Source organism: Nicotiana tabacum, chromosome 3 (genome assembly GCF_000715075.1).
Source record: "Nicotiana tabacum cultivar K326 chromosome 3, ASM71507v2, whole genome shotgun sequence".
Taxonomy (NCBI): domain Eukaryota; kingdom Viridiplantae; phylum Streptophyta; class Magnoliopsida; order Solanales; family Solanaceae; genus Nicotiana; species Nicotiana tabacum.
Window position 1 is genome coordinate 12,315,853 of NC_134082.1, and position 21,694 is coordinate 12,337,546.

The 21,694-nt window shown below is 39.0% G+C and overlaps 2 long non-coding RNA genes across 3 annotated transcripts; both read right to left on the minus strand.

The window, feature by feature from the left end:
* Positions 1 to 432: 432 nt before the first annotated feature.
* On the minus strand, positions 433 to 10,076 carry LOC107762542 (uncharacterized). 2 transcript variants are annotated; one of them, XR_012707388.1, is made up of 4 exons: positions 8,443 to 10,076; positions 8,187 to 8,352; positions 6,491 to 6,542; positions 433 to 492 (listed from the first exon to the last, which is right to left on the minus strand). It is a non-coding gene; the product is annotated as an uncharacterized LOC107762542 (long non-coding RNA). The 2 variants fall into 2 exon arrangements; XR_012707387.1 differs by lacking the exon at positions 433 to 492 and having other exon boundaries at positions 6,298 to 6,542.
* Positions 10,077 to 10,187: 111 nt separating this feature from the next.
* On the minus strand, positions 10,188 to 11,873 carry LOC142179391 (uncharacterized). The gene is made up of 3 exons (XR_012707389.1): positions 11,684 to 11,873; positions 11,272 to 11,328; positions 10,188 to 10,423 (listed from the first exon to the last, which is right to left on the minus strand). It is a non-coding gene; the product is annotated as an uncharacterized LOC142179391 (long non-coding RNA).
* Between the last annotated feature and the right edge of the window lie 9,821 nt (positions 11,874 to 21,694).

Sequence of the window (21,694 nt, forward strand, 5' to 3'; positions counted from 1 at the left end):
AGTTCCTAGCCTAGTTTAGTAATTTTAGAAGTCTTTAGAAGTAATTGAACAATCACTCTTTTGTTTGGAGCTTACATTAGGAAACATCAAGTTCTCACACATTTTGACACTCTAGCACACACACTCCTCGTGGGATTCGACCCCAACCTAGTAGGGTTTATCATGGCTCATGACCGCACTATTACTCACATGGAGAGTAGGATTGGACGTCATCAAGGATCCGACATGGGTGCTACAGGATTTTTGACACTCTAGCACACACACTCCTCGTGGGATTCGACCCCAACCTAGTAGGGTTTATCATGGCTCATGACCGCACTATTACTCACATGGAGAGTAGGATTGGACGTCATCAAGGATCTGACATGGGTGCTACAGGATTTTTGGAGGACCTAAGCAACATAGAGGCAAATAAATATTACATACCGAACCATCTGAAGTTGTATAGTTTGGCACATCCCCTGACTGAAACTCCATGTCATCCGGTATCAACTGCAGGAAATCCAAGGGTCAACACAAACAAATGTGAGGAAAAGGCCTATAATAAGCTTTTACATGCATCAAATGGAGTGTATATTAGCATAAACTGGGAAAAGAATAATTACTTTTACATATATCAGAGATGCTCTAAACTATAAATAACAAACATAATTCGAATAGATAAAATTTCAGTGCCAACTAGTAAATAATTTTCGAGATAGCAAGACAACTTTTCGAAACTTTTCAAACATATAACTTAAGTCACTAAGATGAGTCCTTATACTCCTGGTGCTAATAAGAAAGCTATGCATATGCACTAGCCACTGGACATACTAACTACGGAAGTGTAGAGCAGTAAACTTAAAGAATCTCTAAGTGCATTTGACCTGATGTCTACTGAACCGAATAACAGCATGTATTAGGCCACTTCCAGTCACGACCCCTTATTCTTTGTTCAAGAAAAAGGATACAGTAAAGGATTTGTACAAAACATTTGGGTATTACCTTAATGAGAATGCCTTTTAGGCAGATCCTTATTAATTGATGGAGTAAACGAGCTCAGATCCTATAAATTCTTTCATCCTTAAAAGTCTGCCTATCATTGCTACTTCGGAAATTTGGAGAGCAAGGTGCGATGTTAGATATGTAAATGGAAGGTTGAAAGTGAATAGGACAGTATCCCTTTTAGGATTCTCCATTTCTCAGCTTGTTCATATGCAATTCCCCAGAATCAAGCTTGATTCAGATTGGAAGAAAATTTCAATTTCTCAACTCCTGAACAACATTATGCCTTTCAAGCAACCCATCAAAGTTAAGTGGGAAAGACCTCCCCGAAGTTTTGTTAAACTTAACTCAGATGGAAGTTGTAAGAATGGTCTATGTGGAGGAGGGGGGTGATCAGAAATATCTATGGGCATTTTCTATATGTTTATGCATTGGCGTTGGGGCCTGGGACCAACAACTGGGTGCGTTACAGTTTGGAATCAATTGGTGTTTGAATAATGATTTTCAATACAACATTGCTGAGAGTGATTCCAAACTACTGGTCGGCTGTGTCAAAAGGTACTAATGCTACTCCTTGGAGGATGTCAAGTGAGGTAGAAGACATCAAGAAGTTTATGAGGCAAGGCCATATTGTTCTAAATCATTGTTTCAGAGAATCTAATCAGGTTGCGGACAAACTGGCATCATTAAGCCATGTTTCTGCTCACTCCCAGATTCACAAGTGTTTGTTGAGCTTCAATCTCAAGTTAAAGGCCTTCTAAACATGGATAGGTGGGGCATTCCTGCCTTTCGCTACGTCAACAAGAAGAAATCTACAATCACATCCGAGCCTCCTTGATTTTGTCTCTGTATACGTGTAGACGTAGAATTTTTTGGTGGATCTTATGTAGAGTTTGGATACTAAGTCTTAGTTGTCTCATTGACTTAGTTTCCATTCACCACATGTATTTACTTCATCTCAAATATATCCAAGATATAATATCTATCTTGCAACGTATTTCAGGGTATTTGTTAGATGTAATAACTCCCTCAAACCAATGTACTGTTTCGGAGATGAATAAAATGCGTGTTTAATTAATTTATTTTTTTTAAAAAGAAAAAAGGATACAGTAAAGGAGGACAAGATGGAAAAGGTAATAAGACCTAAGTTAATTTAAGAAATCTTAGTGTATTTGAATTCATGTCTACTGAAACAAAAAAAAAAAAAAAAAAAAAAAAACAATGTCTTAGCACCAATTTCATTCACGATCTTTTATTCTTTGTCCAAGATAATGCATGTAGTCTGCTTGGACAAAATGGAAAAAGTACGATGATCTAAGTTACAAGTTCAGGTATAGAAAATTGAGCCTTTATTCCTTTCTAGGGGGGCCTTCAACTTTCATTTTGAAATTTTGGTCAAGGAGCCAAAGAGTTCTTCCATGTTTTGTATGGCAAACCAATTCAAACTGTTCCGCGGTTTTCAATCATATTATAAAACAGAGAAGAAACTTGCATATCAATGATATTACTTTCTCGCATAGCCTTAAGACACAGCAAAGACCTCTTCTTTCATTCCAGAATTGTTCACTCTTTTCCTCTTCTCTCCATCTGTCTCCTTTGCTAAGAGAAATGAGAACAAATGCACTAGGGAGGAACTCAAGAATGAGTTGATTACAGAGAGATACAATTATGAGGCAATTAAGCATTGCAGAGCCACAGTGCCCAGCTAAATTTCGAGTGCGTTTGAGCTTAAGTCATTTTAAATTACGTGCTAATCAAATGAATCAAGGTATTGAAAATATGGAAGTATGGTTGATAGGCTATTGGCATGAAATGGAAATAATTTGGAGTTTAAAGGAAGCCTGAGGAACAATATAAGCTGGAAACTACGCAAGGGGCTAGAGATCCAAACAAGTGACACAAGGCTTACCTTCAAACGGTCTCGACTACCAATGAATAATATATTTGCCTATGAATAAGATGTCAACTTAAAGCACTTAAACTCTAGTCTCCAATGCTTCAAAGTTTTAGTCATTCAGATATTTCTACGAAAAGTTATGAGGATTTTACTGAAGGCTGCCTGTCAGGGAATACCCGTGCTTGCCCAGGGCGAGGGCGAGGCATACATCCTGAGGTTCCATGTGCACGGGCAAGTCCTGCTTTGCCAGAACGTATGCCTACATACCTAGGGCTTAGAAGAAGCCCTCATAATGTGATTTGGTTCATTTTTCTCATCTTCCAAGCCTAAGGCACGACTTCAAAAGCCGCCTTTGGCAACTCTAACCATTGAGGTAAGTTTTATGGGCATATTTGTGATAATTTCATCTCATTAACATTGGTAATAAAATGGGGCTACGTTGAGATCATAGGTTTTCTTCCGAATCTTCAAAGAGAACAAGAACACTACAAAGTTTAATTTTCAAAATTTGGTCTACTTAGGTAATTTCATCATTCCCAATTTATCTATTACATGTCTTTATGAGATTTGTTGGTGATTGAATGTTGAGGGCTCATGAACCCTATCAGTGAGCCATTAATGGTAATGGTTGGAAGGTTTTTTTTTTTTTTTTTTGTGGGGGGGGGGGGGGGGGGGGGGGGGTGATAGATAATTATTGGGTGTTTGGAAACAAGAACTTTTATGATTTTAAGGAAATAAGTATGGGAATAGGGTAGGTGGACTTGATTTATAACAGAAAGACTCGAAGACTCGAAATGGTGAATTGAAAGAAATTGGCTAATTGATTACGCTTGCCGTTGGGATATATGATTAAGGACAGTTGTTGATGGAATTTAATTTTATGTAGATCGTTGAACTTGTTTGGGCACATTGGAGCATATGTTTAGTTGAAGAGATTTTGAGGTGAGTTAAGATGTACCTTTAGTTAAGGTCTTTTCTCACTACGTTCATGCCTTCAACGAGTTCGACAAAATGTTTGAGAATATTAATGTGTGTTCAACTGCAATGAGTGAGTGTGCATTATCTATAAATATTTTGAACTATGTTTCAATTGCTAAAGTGACATAATATAAGTGTTTAATTGATCCCTTTCAAGTTATGTTTACATGATTTCAATTGAATTAAATTTCATGAAAGTTATCAAGTTTCATTATAAATTTCCAAGAATTATTTGAATACTTGAATTATGTTTTCATGTAACGAATATTATGACAAGTTATGAATGATAAAGTTATGCAAAGTCGAGGCCTAATGTGCCAAAGTAAAAGCTTTTATCAAGTGTTTTGGGAGCCACCTTAGATATCTAAGAAGGGTATTCGTAGCCTTGGTTGGACTGTGATTTACCCTGAAACTACTCGTACCAAGGTATGGTAGTATTCATTGACTCGGCTGTACGACAAGTTGCCCTGGTAAAGCAACTACATAAGCTAACAAAGAAACGTAAAACTGTGTGGCACCATGGGGAGATGTCCCAATCGATCGGGCAGGGATCGCCAGTCCAGTCATACTGGTTATATGGTGACTTAAATAAGAAAGATAGTCGAATGGCACTCTCGTGAAAAGATAAGTTTAAATTCGAGCTTATGTTTAAGATCTTCATAAGAATTGCTTTAAATGATTTCAAATGCTTTTATGTTATATCACGCTTTAAGAATTTATACTTTAAACGTCATGTTTTATTAAGTCATCATTCCAGCTTTAGTGAGGGAATCAATGATACTCACTACGAGGAAGTTGTGCTCATGCTCCCTTGTGGGGACGCTATTTTAACTATGTCATTATAGGTATATGTGTCGCAGATAATCAGACTGCAAGCTAGAATCTCCCTCACGTTCCACAGACTTTTAGTGAGCTCCATTTTTGCTTTCAGTGGAGGCATTTCCTTTTTGGTATTTCATTTATTTTGTGGGATAGCCCAAAACTCTTCCATCTCGTGTATTTCATCCTTTCTTCATGTCTAATAGACTTCATAGATGCAACTTATGGTTTCCCCTTTTTGCATGAGCACTTATATGGCATGTAAGAACAACACTTTTCATTATGACGTTACGAATATGAAAGTTTAAAGATGTTTTCAAAGTTTATGATTTACTTCTTCTCAAAGATTGCACAAAGTTGCACAGAGCATGCCAAGGGTAGAACAGACTAGTTGGTTCACTCGGTGCAAGTAAATGGTATCGGGTGCCGCCTTAATTTTTCAGAAAACATGCCGTGACTATGGATCTGCTTATGAGCGTTGGGTGATAGCTAAGATAGTTGGGTAAGTTATTAAAGAAGTAAATACAAAAGGATAAGAAGGGTAAAACTATCTTTTCACATAGCAGTTATTGTTGTATGTTTTTTTATATGGGATTCCTCCATTGTTCTAATAAACTTTTTTGATAAGATCCATTGTGCTAATAAACTGCTTTCATTATCTTGAAAAAGGAAATACAACAATGGAGATAGATTAGATTAAATTTTGTTAGACGCTGGCATTCTCAATTCTGTCATCTACTATAGTATAGTATAATGTGACACTTGGCTGCATATCTGGTAAAGTAAGAGCTTTTATTAATGAAGGGCAATCACCTGTATAAGTATATCAAAAAGTAGACGACCTTACAAAGAGATATGGCTTTCTAAAAGAGTCAACCAAACCTCGATACAAATAGGAATCTCATGGGTGCACCAAAATGATATAAGAGATAAGAGACTACTCCTCAAGTGTACAAATCATTCTCTATCACTTAGCTACATAATATCTACCATCTTTTCTTAGTTGGTTTATAAACTCTGTTGAAGCATGAATGTACTTGAGGACTATAACTATTCCCATCAGAGGCTTACATTTCCGACCACTAGTCACGCATACACAACCACTATTCCCAGGACCGGTGAAGTTCACTTAAGGTAGTAAACTCAATATAATTTAACTCTAAAAATGTTTAGTATGAGTGTCGTGAACAATTTGGTCCTAGCATAATTCTAAAGGCACTAATATTAGCTGAGTACAAAATTAGCTTGGCGCAATATTTATTTATTTTAAGTTCGCTTGGTGGAACACTTAACCAATCCGATTAATATAGTCAAGCATAAACTCAAACTAGATATTCAAGTTAAAGCTAATATTCTATAAGAATAGAATTCTGGATTCTTCCTGAATATTTTATGGATTTAACTCATTAGAATACAGATAAGATAGTTGCATTAGTGAGGGTTTGCTCTAGTGATAGAGTCATCCACTTTCAACAAACCAGTTGAGAGCTTGCATCACCAAAGGGGTTTCCAAAATAAACGAGAAAAGTTACAAGAAAATGTGGAAACATTTTATTAAGTTTGAACCAAAACATGTTTCAAGAATCAACAATTTGCCTTTCTAATAGAAGTTGACATTCAAGCTTCTACAACAAAAAATACATGCAAATTACATTTCATCTTCATATTAAATTTCTATATTTAAATTTGATCCATGCACTCATGCATATAGCAGGGTGCCCCAGTGGTATGCAATGCTAAAAAAATGTACAGCAGGAATGCGGATCAGCAATATATGCTGGTCTAAATATTCAAGATCCGAGAAAAACTCACATGATTTGAAACGAAAATCTGCACAGGCCCTGCTTCAGCAAAAAAATCCCATCTGCAATATTCCACACATATAAGTATCTATAGGTAGAGGGAATAAACTTAATTAACTTTAACCAATTAATCAATTGATCAACTATGCCTAAACCACTTGGAATCGACTATATATATGAATCTTCTATATACATTCTGCTCTATTGAGACTCATTTCTTTCCTAACTGGCAATTAATTTATCTTGTAAAACTAATTAGAGTTCACTACCAAGACTAGTGGTGGCAAAATGGATAAAAGAAAACTGTTGGGTTGGATAATGAACTTTTTAAAAACGGGTCAAATATGGATAAGAACCATATTATCCACTTAGAAAACAGATAACCAATGGATAACTAATGTGTTTAACTTTTACATTTGTAAAGCCTCAAATAGGGGGTTCCTCAAGTTTGGGGGACTAAGACTTCTCCCAAAAGTGATATTCAAGAAGCCATATGGACGAGCCGTATTAAATATGTTCGTATTACCCGTTTATTATCCGTATTAAATATGATTTGGGTCAAATAATTTATCTGTTTTTGCATTACCCATTTTCAACATGCTCATGTCCGACCCGCCCGTTTGTTACCCCTAACCAAGACTAACATAAATACAATGAAATCTTTTTCCTTGCAAATGCAATGTCCAAAATCATAAATATGCATAGGCCAATCAATTAATCATTCATATTGTATCCTATGTAATCAATAATCTATGTTTCAATCCCAAACTAGTTAGAGTCCGATATATGATAGCCTACCTCCATTCTACACTATTCAAGCCTGCTTATTCGCTCTATATAAATCATTACCAACTTTACAACAACTACTATTATGTCTCAATACCCACTGAACTAGTTGCTCCATTTAAACTCAACTCATCTCATGTCAATATTATGTAAATCATAACCAACTTTAATGCAACGAAAATTTCTTACCTTGGATAAGTCCTATCTACAATATTTCACAATCATAAAATAGATTGTAAGTCCATCAATCAATTAATCTAAATCTCAATCTCAAACTAGCTAGAGTTAGCTATATGATTGTCTACATCCCTTATACACTATTGAAGATTCTTTATTCACTACATAGAAATCATGACCAACTTTAATGCAATGAACATTTTTTTACCTTGGAAGTCCTATCTACAATATTTGACAATCATATATGTATAGGTCAGTCAATCAATCTTAGTATCAATCCAAACTAGTTGGATTCAACTATTTAATTCATCTGCATCAAGTCCACTCTATTCGAGCCCTTATTCGGAGCTATATGAATCATGATCCATTTTAATAAAACACTAGCTAACTTTCTCCAATCTTCCTAAACCTTGGTAAGCAGAGTTACCTTGTAATTGTGCTAGTGGGAGGTAATACATAGAGCTTCATTTCTCCTTCTTCCTAATGGACTACAAGGCCAGTAATTGTGCTAGTGAGAGATAGTACGTAGAGTTTAAGTTCTCCTTCTTCCAAATTGACTACAAGGACCGGGTGGAATAGTAAGGTGCACATAAGTTGTTTGCCAACCACCGTAATAAAGAAAATATCTATAGGTCAATCAATTAATCTAAGTTTGAATCCCAAACTAGTCGATTCGACTATTTAATTTTATTCCAAGCCATGTGAATCATGACAAAATTTTAGTGCAATGAAACATTTCTTACCTTGTTAACCATGGTAACAACAGCTTCCAAAATCTCACCTTTGAAAGGTCGAAACACAACGCACTGATACTTCACTGGGAAAGTAACAAAACCCGTCCCGTCACGAATTAAACCTTTCCCCACGCTTTCGATCCCAGTAATCGCCACTATGAAACCGTGCCGACCACTGAAAGAACCCCAAAAACTTAAGCAATCAATATAAACGGCATTCAATGTTAAAGCAACGGGAAATTGAAACTTTCCATTTTAATGAAACCTGCAAGTGCCTTCGACATCTTTCATGAGCTTGGAGACGAGTTTTTCGCGAAGATCACGGCCGAAATGACGGGGATGAAGTTGCATGTTTCTTTCTAATACTATGTGGAAAAACATGTTTGGTCTGGTTGATTACTTGAGATTTGAGAAAGGAGAAGCTGAGTGAGGTGTTGAGCGAGTGAGGGAGAAGAGATGCAGTTTTTCTCAAACGTGTGGGGAAACAGAAGAAGAAAAGAAGAAGAACAACAACAACGCAGTGTAATCCCACAAGTGGGGTCTGGGGAGGTAATATGTACGCACACCTTATCTCTACCCGAGAGGCAGAGAGGCTGTTTCCAGGAGACCCTCGGCTCAAAGAGGCAACAAGAGACACTATATTAGTACTATCAATAGACTCATAATAAAACAACATAAAATACCATGAAATCCATAACATAACATAAATGCCATAAAAAATAAAGTAACAGCAATATAAGAGATATAGGAAATACGAGAAGGATATAAGGTATTAATACACAGCAGATAAAGCCCATCATCAGTAGTTGATCAATAGCATCCTAAGACTAACTCCTAACTGGCTAGTCTCACTCTAGTGCGCTGTAAAAAAGACATCACAATTTCCCCTAACCTACAACCTTAATGCTCGATCTCCACAATTCCATGTTTAGGGCCATGTCCTCAGTAACCCTAAGTCGCGCCATATCCTGCTTGATCACCTCTCCCCAATACTTTTTAGGTCTCCATGTACCTCTCTTCGTACCCACCACCGCCAGTCGTTCACACCTTCTCACCGGTGCATCAGTGTTCCTCCTCTGGATGTGCCCGAATCATCTGAGTCTTGCTTCCCGCATCTTGTCCTCCATGGGGGCCACACCCATCTTCTCTCGAATATCTTCATTTCTAATCCTATCATTCCTTGTATGCCCGCACATCCACCTCAACATCCTCATCTCTGCAACTTTCATCCTCTGGATGTGTGAGATCTTCACCGGCCAACACTCGGTCCCATACAACATAGCAGGCCTAACCACTGCCCTATAAAATTTACCTTTCAGTAACAGTGGCACTTTCTTGTCACACAGGACTCCCGTCGCTAACCTCCATTTCATCCACCCCACCCTTATACGGTGTGTGACATCCTCGTCGATCTCCCCGGACCCCTGAATAAACGACCCCAGGTACTTGAAACTACCCCTCTTAGGGATGACTTGAGAATCAAGCCTCACTTCCACTCCCGCTTCCGTCGGCTCTGCCCCAAATTTGCACTCAAGGTATTCCGTCTTTGTCCTGCTCAACCTGAAACCTTTGGACTCAAGGGTATGTCTCCAAACCTCTAACCTCTCGTTGATGCCGCGTCGTGTCTCGTCGATTAGGACTATGTCATCAGCAAATAGCATGCACCATGGCACCTCCCCTTGAATATGATGCGTTATAGCATCCATCACCAGGGCAAATAGGAAAGGGCTGAACGCAGACCCTTGGTGCAACCCCGTAATAACCGGAAAATAATCGGAATCGCCTCCTGCTGTCCTAACCCGAGTCTTAGCTCCATCATACATGTCCTTAATCGCCCTAATGTAGGCAACCGGGACCCCTTTAGCCTCTAAGCATCTCCATAAGACCTCCCTAGGAACCCTGTCGACATATATATATATATAAACTAGGCCAACAAGGCTATAACAACAGTATATATATAAACTAGACCAACAAGGCTGTAACAACAGTATAACAGCTATCCAGAAGGCCGATAGGGCAATACGAAAAATATATATATACAATGACCGCTAGTCTGCAAGCCTATAAGAGTGTAAGACAATCTCAACAGGGCGGGACAAAGCCCCCGACATGCCCAAAACCACACATATACATCTGTAATAGTACCTATGGACTCAAAGTCAGCAACTCCGAAGAAGTGGAGTGCGAAACCCAACGCTGATCCTGGGGGTCCTACTGAGGAGGCACACCACTCTGTCTATTCGAACCTGTGGGCATGAACACAGCGCATAAAAATGCGTCAGTACGAAATATGTACTGAATATGTAGGGCGACAAGTGTAACATGAAAAATGTAATTAACAAGAGAAGAGACATAGAGATAATTTAAATTCTGAAACTAGCCTCGGTAGGAAACTAAAATTCAACATGGATATAAATGTATGCTCGTGACACCGTCGTTCACTATCGCTACTTATAATATATCACATTATATAATAATAAATCCCTCTGTGGGGCTATAATATCCATAACATACCCGGCCATAATAAAGGCTCGGTAGAATCGTACCCGGCCACGTGAAGCTCGGTAATCCCAACTGATCAGTGGTTACACAATATGTGTCATACCCGGACGTCTATAATGCGGCTCGGTAATGAAAGTAAATACATACATATACTAGATCATAAATTATATAGGTGCAATGCGAAACCAACCTTAAAAGACGTATTCTAAGAAGAGTCGAAGTGGCCTATCATCATTCTTCCCCGACTATCATGGTTGTGGCTAAAAATATTTAATTTTCAACTACGAGCCAACAAGTACTAAGAACATGAGAGTTGTGTATTATGAGTACCTTTGAAGTAAATGTTACTTATTCATGATTTATATGAACGTCGAAAGGAGAACGAGTAAAAGGCTCTAGTTCTTTTTAAGCAAAGAACAAGGAAATCCGAGAATTCATAGATATCCTCTAGAGTAAGCAATCTATGAGAAAAGATCAGGTCTAAGCATCTTTATAAGTTGAAGGTGAAATAACTCGAATCCGACGAGACAATTCGATAAACGTTTATTCGAATTTTAGTCATGCCGGAAAGTATAGCGAAAGCCCTACATACCTTGTCGATGGAGTTATATATTGTTTCCAAGACCTCAAAAGCCTTAGGAATGATTTCCTACATAATACAAACCATTCAAAATCAAATTCAAGCTCATAGCTTAAATAATTCTTCATTTAGACATTTACGCGAACAACTTGTGGCCATGAATTTGTAGGCTCTTTTGTAGATTAATTTTCCCCCAACACACCACCAAATTTTACTTTACTACATCTCCTCATCAACAGAATTCCATCCATGTCTTCACAGATCCAAACAACACAATAAAATCATATAGAACAGCCCCAACAATCAAGCCATATTAAGAGAGGTTTCTAAAAAAATCAAGAATATTTCTATAGAGGTTTCAACTATTTCTTAAGAATTCTTACGGTAGAAGTTTACAAAGATCAAAGAGGAAGTTAAATCATACCTTATGTGACCAGAATTACTCAAAATTCGAAATTACAAGACGGAGTCTTGCTATGAAAAGTGAAACACCGAAGAATTCACGATTCCGAAGCTACCATGGTGTTCTCCATCTTGAGGATGACTAAATTGTTGTTATGCTTGGCTAGATGGACGGGAGAAGTTTGAGAGGAAATCCCTAGGTTTTTGGTTCTGTTTTGGAGAGGATAAAACGTAGGGGTTCTGTTTTAAAAATTGACTTAAATAAAGAAATTTTGACTAAACCCGACTAGGCACACTGTTCCCGTAACAGTGTGCACCCCTGTACGAAAATGTTAATATCTCTCTACTCTGAAGTCGTATTAACGAACGGTTTGTTGCGTTGGAAACTAGACTCATAGACCTTCGATTAGGTAGGTAGAACACACCATAACTCCCAGTATATTGAGAGAAAAGGTCATCAACATTTTATCCAAATTCCAGTGAAATTTAAACCCGTAACTTGCGCGCGATCTTTGTCGAATTTTTAATCACAACTCAAATGACTTCCAATCTTAACGTATAACTATCGCATCATTTAAATATCTCATAGAAATTATCTTCCTACCGAATTATCCCATTTACAGCATGATAACGCCGAATACACAAGGTGTAACATTCTCCCCTCCTTAAGAACATTCGTCCTCGAATGTTAACGGTTAACCTAACTTCTGAATTTTTATTTTTTAAAAAAAATTCGCCAGAGTTTCCCCTATAAATATGAATATCCAAAACCTGCCATCAGCCCAAACATACATATCTAAGGCCACACAGGGCTACACATCATAATAATAACATCAACTTGGCCTCACCCGACCATTTACTTATACAATAATGATAATAAGAAGGTTAGCCATAACTTAATTACCTTAACTGTCACTGGTTGATATATGTGCAACACCTGCCATGTTTGTCTCAGGCATATCACCTGAAGACTCAAATAAATGAGGGTATCTGGACTTCGTGTCCTCCTTGGTCTCCCATGTCATTTCTTCTACATTATTGCTCCTCCAAAGTACTTTTACTGAGGCTACCTCTTTAGTCCGTAGCTTACGGATTTGACGGTCAAGAATGGCAATAGGTATTTCTTCATATGACAAGTTCTCGGAAACTTCAATATCCTCGATAGGGCTGATGCAAGAAGGATCACCTAAGAATTTCCGAAGCATGGAAATGTGAAATACCGGATGGATTGCTTCTAATTCTGGTGGCAGGTCAAGTTTGTATGCTACTTGCCCAATTCTCTGAACAATTTGATATGGCCCAACATATCTAGGGCTGAGTTTTCCTTTCTTACCAAATCTCATTACACCCTTCATAGGCGACACTTTCAAGAATACCCAGTCTCTCACAGCAAATTCCAAGTCTCGACGTCGGTTATCTGAATATGATTTCTGTCGACTTTGAGCTGTACGCAACCTTTCCTGGATCAACTTTACCTTTTCTACAGCTTGCTGTACCAATTCAGGTCCTAGCAACTTTGTCTCACCAACATCAAACCAGCCAATAGGAGATCTGCATTTCCTCCCATATAGTGCCTCATAAGGTGCCATCTGAATACCGGCATGATAACTGTTATTGTAGGCAAACTCATAAGCGGTAATTGACCTTCCCAACTTCCCTTGAAGTCTAAGACACAAGCTCGCAACATATCTTCAAGTGTCTGAATAGTGCGTTCGGCTTGTCCGTCGGTCTGCGGATGAAATGTTGTACTAAGGTTAACAAGAGTACCCAAACCTTCTTGAAAAGACCTCTAGAAATTAGCTGTAAATTGGGCACCTCTATCAGATATAATAGAAAACGGAACTCCATGTAGCCGAACTATTTCCTTGATATACAGGCTCGCATAGTCTTCAGCTGAATAGGTGGTCCTAACTGGGAGAAAGTGAGCTGATTTCGTCAGCCTATCCACAATGACCCAAATAGAATTGGACTTACGGCGAGAATTGGGCAATCCTGTAATGAAATCCATATTAATCGATTCCCATTTCCAAGCTGGAATCTCAATATTTTGAAGTAGCCCTCCAGGTTTCTGGTGTTCAGTTTTAACCTGCTGGCAGTTGGGACACTGAGCCACAAATGTGGCTATATCTTTCTTCATGCCGTTCCACCAGTATAGCTGACGAAGATCATGATACATTTTGGTTGAACCAGGATGAACTGAGTACCGAGACTGGTGCATCTCTGTCATAATTTGCTTACGAAGCTCCCCAACATTAGGTACACACCATCGGCCTTTATATTTTAGAATTCCATCATCAGATTGCTCGAACAACTGCTTCTTCTGAAAAGGGATACTCTCTTTAATTTTGACTAACTCCGGATCCTCAAATTGACGCATTTCTACCTCAGCTACCAGTGATGACCCCGCAATATTTTGGACTACTACACTCTGGTCACCTGTATCATGTAGTCGTACACTCAGGTTAGCCAATTGATATATCTCTTTAGTCATTTCTAATTTCCCAGCTTCTACATGCTTCAAGCTGCCCATGGATTTACGACTCAATGCATCAGCTACCACATTCGCTTTGCCCGGATGGTACAAAATATCCACATCATAGTCCTTCAGCAATTCAAGCCATCTTCTTTGTCTCAAGTTCAAGTCTTTCTGCTTAAATATATATTGTAAACTTTTGTGATCTGTATAGATATCCACATGAACACCATAAAGATAATGACGCCATATTTTTAAGGCAAATATAACGGCTGCTAACTCAATATCGTGAGTCGGATAATTGTATTCGTGCTTCCGCAACTGCCTCGAAGCATATGCAATAACTTTTCCATGCTGCATTAGAACACATCCCAATCCAACCCTGGATGCATCACAATATACCACATAACCTTCAGATCCTTCCGGAAGTGCTAGAACAGGTGCTGATGTTAAGCGTTTCTTCAACTCATGAAAGCTCCTTTCACATGCATCAGACCATTGGAACTTAACGGCTTTGTGTGTCAATTTTGTCATGGGAGCAGCAATAGAAGAGAAGTTCTCAACAAATCTCCGATAATAACCAGCTAAGCCCAAGAAACTACGAACTTCCGTAGGAGTTGTAGGTCTAGGCCAGTTTTGTACTGCTTCAATTTTCTGACCATCTACCTTAATACCTTTATCGGAAACGATATGCCCAAGGAAAGCCACTGAATTCAACCAAAATTCACATTTGGAGAATTTAGCATATAATTTCTGATTTTTCAAAGTCTGCAACACCACACGCAAATGATCCTCATGTTCTGCTTCTGATTGAGAATATACCAGAATATCATCAATGAAAACAATTACAAATATATCTAGAAATGGCTTGAAAACCCGATTCATTAAATCCATAAAAGCTGTTGGCGCATTAGTAAGACCGAAAGACATCACAAGAAATTCATAATGGCCATATCTAGTCCGGAAAGCCGTTTTCGGAATATCTCTCTCCTTAACTCGCAATTGGTGATAGCCGGATCGAAGGTCAATCTTTGAGAAATATTTGGCACCTTGCAACTGATCAAACAAATCATCAATTCTGGGTAAAGGGTACTTGTTCTTGATAGTCACTTTGTTGAGCCGGCGATAGTCAATACACATTCTTAACGAACCATCCTTCTTACGAACAAACAACACTGGTGCACCCCAGGGAGATGTGCTGGGCCTGATAAAGCCCTTATTCAAAAGATCCTTCAACTGGGCTTTCAATTCTTTTAACTCAGCAGGAGCCATTCTGTATGGAGGAATATATATTGGTTGAGTGTCTGGAAGCATATCAATAGCAAAGTCGATTTCTCTTTCTGGAGGAAGACCAGGAAGTTCATCAGGAAATACATCAGGAAATTCATTCACGACGGGAACCGATTGAAGGGTTGGAGATTTCACCTCCATATCATGCACTCGTACCAAATGATAGATGTACCCTTTCAAAATCATCCTTCGAGCTTTAAGGTAAGAAATAAACTTTCCCTTAGGCGCTGCAGCATCACCTTTCCATTCAATAATAGGCTCACTTGGAAAATTAAAACGAACAATCTTTGTCCAGCAATCTACATTGGCATAACAAGAAGCCAACCAATACATACCCATAATGATATCAAAATCGACCATTTCTAGCTCATGCAAATCTGCTAATGTATGGCGGTTATGAATCTTCACGTCACAACTTCGATATACTCGTCTAACTACAACAGACTCACCCATTGGCGTAGATACCTCAAAGGACTGTTGCAACAATTCAGGCTCTCTATCCCATTTACTAGCAACGAAGGGGGAGATATACGACAATGTACAACCAGGATCTATCAAGGCATACATATCGATAGAAAAGACGGATAGTATACCTGTAACCACGTCCGGAGATGACTCTAAATCCTGACGACTCGATAAAGCATATATGCGATTTTGCTGACCTCCTGAACTAGAAGCTCCAAATCTTCCCCTACCCCTGCCAGCTGATGTCTGCATACTCTGTCTAGGAGGACGTACCGAAGAAGAAGAAGCCCCTGCAGATGCTGTCGGCTGAGCCATACCCCCTCCACCTGTCATCGGACAATGTCTCATAATATGACCTGGCTGTCCACATGTATAACATGTATCAGAACCCTGGCGACATGGTCCAAAATGATTTCGGCCACATCGATCACATCTAGGAAACTGAGGCCTCATCTGACTGAACTCGCCTCTAAACTGTGGACCTGGGGTCCGTGAACTCTGACCTGGACCAGAATAAGTGGTCTGATCCTGGCGCTGTCCCTGAAACTGTGGCGGTGCACTAGCTTCCGGATAAGACTGACGCCGGGGAAACTGTGGCCTAAATCTACCTCGAAACTCCCCTATGTTACCTGCGAACCGCGCCCTCTTCTGTTGTCCTCTATCATGCTCTCGATTGGCTCGTTGTTGCCTCTTGCGATCCTCTAGACCCTGTGCATATGCTTGAATACGGGCAATATCCATTCCTTGGTTTAGAGAAGCTGTAGTGCACTCATTTATCAAGTGTGCCCCCAAACCACTAACAAACTGGTGTACCCGATCACTCATATCAGCAACAATCGTAGGAGCATACCTAGCCAAAGAGTTGAACTGCATGCTATATTCCCGAACGCTCATATTACCCTGTTCTAAGTGTAAGAACCTATCTCGTCGGGCTCTTCGAAGCTCGATTGGCAAATATTGCTGTAAAAATGCCTCAGAGAACTCCTTCCATGTCACTGGTGGCACATTAGGCCCCCGAGTTTGCTTCCAAGTCTCATACCATGTCACAGCAACATCACGTAGTCTATAAGAAGTAAACTCCACTGACTCAACATCCGTGGCATGTATAATTTGTAAGGTCTGTTGCATAAGATCCAGAAAATCCTGTGGGTCAGCATTAGGATCAACCCCTGTAAATACTGGAGGATCCAAGTTGATAAAGTCTCGAACTCTCGCACTCACGGACCTATCAGCAATACCGAAGGTCTGGTGTTGGGCCTGGGAGGCCACTATTCGAGTCAGCAATTGTACAGCACTCCGCATGTCTAGGTCCTGATCAGGAACAACTGGGAGAGGGACTGGAGGTATGTTAGCTCCTCTACGCCCTTCCGGGGGTGGTGGGGGTACTGCCCCGGAAGCCTGAGAATCAACCTCATTCTGTGGCTCATGTTGATCTACATTAGCATGTGGCACCTGACTTGTGCCCTCTCCCGCCTCCTCGTCCAACCTCTGAATAAATTTCATAGCCACTTGTCGTCTCCTAGTGTTAGGCATCACTGAGAAGGTAAACAAAAAAGAGAATTAGGAATGAACACTTATGATTAGGCTCTATTGCACGATCTAGATTAAGAAGAAAGTAATAATCCTAAATGCCCAATAGCCTCATGTTTATAAGTGTGGTGCACAACACACCATAAACAAGACTCTACTAGACACGGCTTGTAGACTCCCTAGGACTGACCTGCTCTGATACCAAGTTTGTCACACCCCAACCTTGTGAGGTGTGGCTGGCACCCGATGCCCGAAGGCCCGAGCGAACCAACCATGAGATATGATCCGAAATATAATAACCTGCAGGTAGAAGAGCCCAACACGACATATATATATATATATATATATATATATATATATATATATATATATATATATATATATATATATATAAACTAGACCAACAAGGCTGTAACAACAGTATAACAGCTATCCAGAAGGCCGATAGGGCGATACAAAAAATATATATATACAATGACCGCTAGTCTGCAAGCCTCTAAGAGTGTAAGACAATCTCAACAGGGTGGGACAAAGCCCCCGACATGCCCAAAACCACACATATACATCTGTAATAGTACCTATGGACTCAAAGTCAGCAACTCCGAAGAAGTGGAGTGCGAAACCCAACGCTGATCCTGGGGGTCCTACTGAGGAGGCACACCACTCTGTCTATTCGAACCTGTGGGCATGAACACAGCGCATAAAAATGCGTCAGTACGAAATATGTACTGAATATGTAGGGCGACAAGTGTAACATGAAAAATGTAATTAACAAGAGAAGAGACATAGAGATAATTTAAATTCTGAAACTAGCCTCGGTAGGAAACTAAAATTCAACATGGATATAAATGTATGCTCGTGACACCGTCGTTCACTATCGCTACTTATAATATATCACATTATATAATAATAAATCCCTCTGTGGGGCTATAATATCCATAACATACCCGGCCATAATAAAGGCTCGGTAGAATCGTACCCGGCCACGTGAAGCTCGGTAATCCCAACTGATCAGTGGTTACACAATATGTGTCATACCCGGCCGTCTATAATGCGGCTCGGTAATGAAAGTAAATACATACATATACTAGATCATAAATTATATAGGTGCAATGCGAAACCAACCTTAAAAGACGTATTCTAAGAAGAGTCGAAGTGGCCTATCATCATTCTTCCCCGACTATCATGGTTGTGGCTAAAAATATTTAATTTTCAACTACGAGCCAACAAGTACTAAGAACATGAGAGTTGTGTATTATGAGTACCTTTGAAGTAAATGTTACTTATTCATGATTTATATGAACGTCCGAAAGGAGAACGAGTAAAAGGCTCTAGTTCTTTTTAAGCAAAGAACAAGGAAATCCGAGAATTCATAGATATCCTCTAGAGTAAGCAATCTATGAGAAAAGATCAGGTCTAAGCATCTTTATAAGTTGAAGGTGAAATAACTCGAATCCGACGAGACAATTCGATAAACGTTTATTCGAATTTTAGTCATGCCGGAAAGTATAGCGAAAGCCCTACATACCTTGTCGATGGAGTTATATATTGTTTCCAAGACCTCAAAAGCCTTAGGAATGATTTCCTACATAATACAAACCATTCAAAATCAAATTCAAGCTCATAGCTTAAATAATTCTTCATTTAGACATTTACGCGAACAACTTGTGGCCATGAATTTGTAGGCTCTTTTGTAGATTAATTTTCCCCCAACACACCACCAAATTTTACTTTACTACATCTCCTCATCAACAGAATTCCATCCATGTCTTCACAGATCCAAACAACACAATAAAATCATATAGAACAGCCCCAACAATCAAGCCATATTAAGAGAGGTTTCTAAAAAAATCAAGAATATTTCTATAGAGGTTTCAACTATTTCTTAAGAATTCTTACGGTAGAAGTTTACAAAGATCAAAGAGGAAGTTAAATCATATCTTATGTGACCAGAATTACTCAAAATTCGAAATTACAAGACGGAGTCTTGCTATGAAAAGTGAAACACCGAAGAATTCACGATTCCGAAGCTACCATGGTGTTCTCCATCTTGAGGATGACTAAATTGTTGTTATGCTTGGCTAGATGGACGGGAGAAGTTTGAGAGGAAATCCCTAGGTTTTTGGTTCTGTTTTGGAGAGGATAAAACGTAGGGGTTCTGTTTTAAAAATTGACTTAAATAAAGAAATTTTGACTAAACCCGACTAGGCACACTGTTCCTGTAACAGTGTGCACCCCTGTACGAAAATGTTAATATCTCTCTACTCCGAAGTCTTATTAACGAACGGTTTGTTGCGTTGGAAACTAGACTCATAGACCTTCGATTCGGTAGGTAGAACACACCATAACTGCCAGTATATTGAGAGAAAAGGTCATCAACATTTTATCCAAATTCCAGTGAAATTTAAACCCGTAACTTGCGCGCGATCTTTGTCGAATTTTTAATCACAACTCAAATGACTTCCAATCTTAACGTATAACTATCGCATCATTTAAATATCTCATAGAAATTATCTTCCTACCGAATTATCCCATTTACAGCATGATAACGCCGAATACACAAGGTGTAACACTTAGCTCCATCATACATGTCCTTAATCGCCCTAATGTAGGCAACCGGGACCCCTTTAGCCTCTAAGCATCTCCATAAGACCTCCCTAGGAACCCTGTCATACGCTTTCTCTAGATCGATAAACACCATATGGAGATCCTTTTTCTTATCCCTGTATTGTTCCACCATCCTCCTAATAAGGTGGATAGCTTCTATGGTAGATCGCCCCGGCATGAACCCGAACTGGTTGTCTGAAATAGACACCGTCCTTCGCACTCTCATCTCTACCACTCTCTCCCAAACTTTCATGGTATGACTTAGTAATTTAATACCCCTATAGTTGTTACAGATCTGGATATCGCCTTTGTTCTTATACAACGGGACCATTGTACTCCACCTCCACTCTTCGGGCATCCTATTAGTCTTGGATATAACATTAAGCAACTTAGTAAGCCATTCCAAACCTGCTCTACCCACACACCTCCAAAGCTCAACCGGAATTTCATCTGGTCCGGGTGGTCTAGACGGAGGGTGAAATTCAAAAATAGCCACATTTATAAGTGGTAATTGAAAAATTACCATAATTTCAAAAATAATCGAAATTTAGCTATTTTTTATGTAAAAATAAATATGAACGAAAATACTGTTCAAAATTCGAAAAATATTCCAGCAAAATTCTCCAGTATACTATGCTGGAACTTTCCGTGTTGCAACAAAATAGTGGTTATTTTTCAATGACTTTGCAAAAGGTGGTTAGTTTTCAATTACCAGTCTGAAAACGGGCTAGCCCATGCTATTTTGACCTAGATGGACCTTTTTAGAAAAAATTACTGGACACTTTTAGGGTGGTCTTTAACTTTTGACCATATTTGCCCCTAGGCATGGGCTACTTTGAAAGTGTCCAGCAATTTGAGGACTGTTTGTGTACTTCACCCACCTTTTGAGGACCAGCATTTAAATTTTGATCACAATAAGAAAATTCATGGGAAAATAGCCTCCGACCAGAACTTTTTAGCATGCTGGTCAGAATTTTGAGAAATGCTCCTAGCAATAGCCAGAATTTTTCTTAACAGACAGTTATGATAATCGTCAAGATTTTAAATCTCAACGCTGAAAAATCCTTCCGATTTGTCAAGTTTTGTAGCAAATCTTGGTGTTCAACATATGATTGCCATATAAAAAATATTCTGGCGATCGTCCAGAGTGCTTCCCAAAATTATAACCATCATGCTTCAAAATTCTAGACGGAGGTTATTTTTCCAAGTCTTTTCTTGACGGGTCAAACTTTAAATGGCGGCATCGAATGATCGTATTTGTGCAAATCAACCTTTAAACCCTGCCAACAATTTCACAAAGCAACATTTCTATGGCAACATCATTGTGTCTGGTCTCGATTTTTTCATTGATTATTTGTTATTCGCACCACCACTTGAGTTGTATTACTTTTTTGGTGAATTTAGATTTAAATTTAATATCTCACAACCTAAACTTATGGGGATTATTTTGGTTCTTGAAATATGTATTATCATTTTGGTTCTTCTCGTCGTGGGTTCGAGCCCCACAGTGGGCGATGTTTTTTCAGACCCCACGTGTGGGATCACACTGGGTTGTTGTTGTTGAAACATGTATTATCATTAATAATAGACTACTCTATCCAAAATCCTATAACTTAATTAATAAGTCTTTACTTCTGCTTGATTACGTGTTCTATTTTAAACCACTAA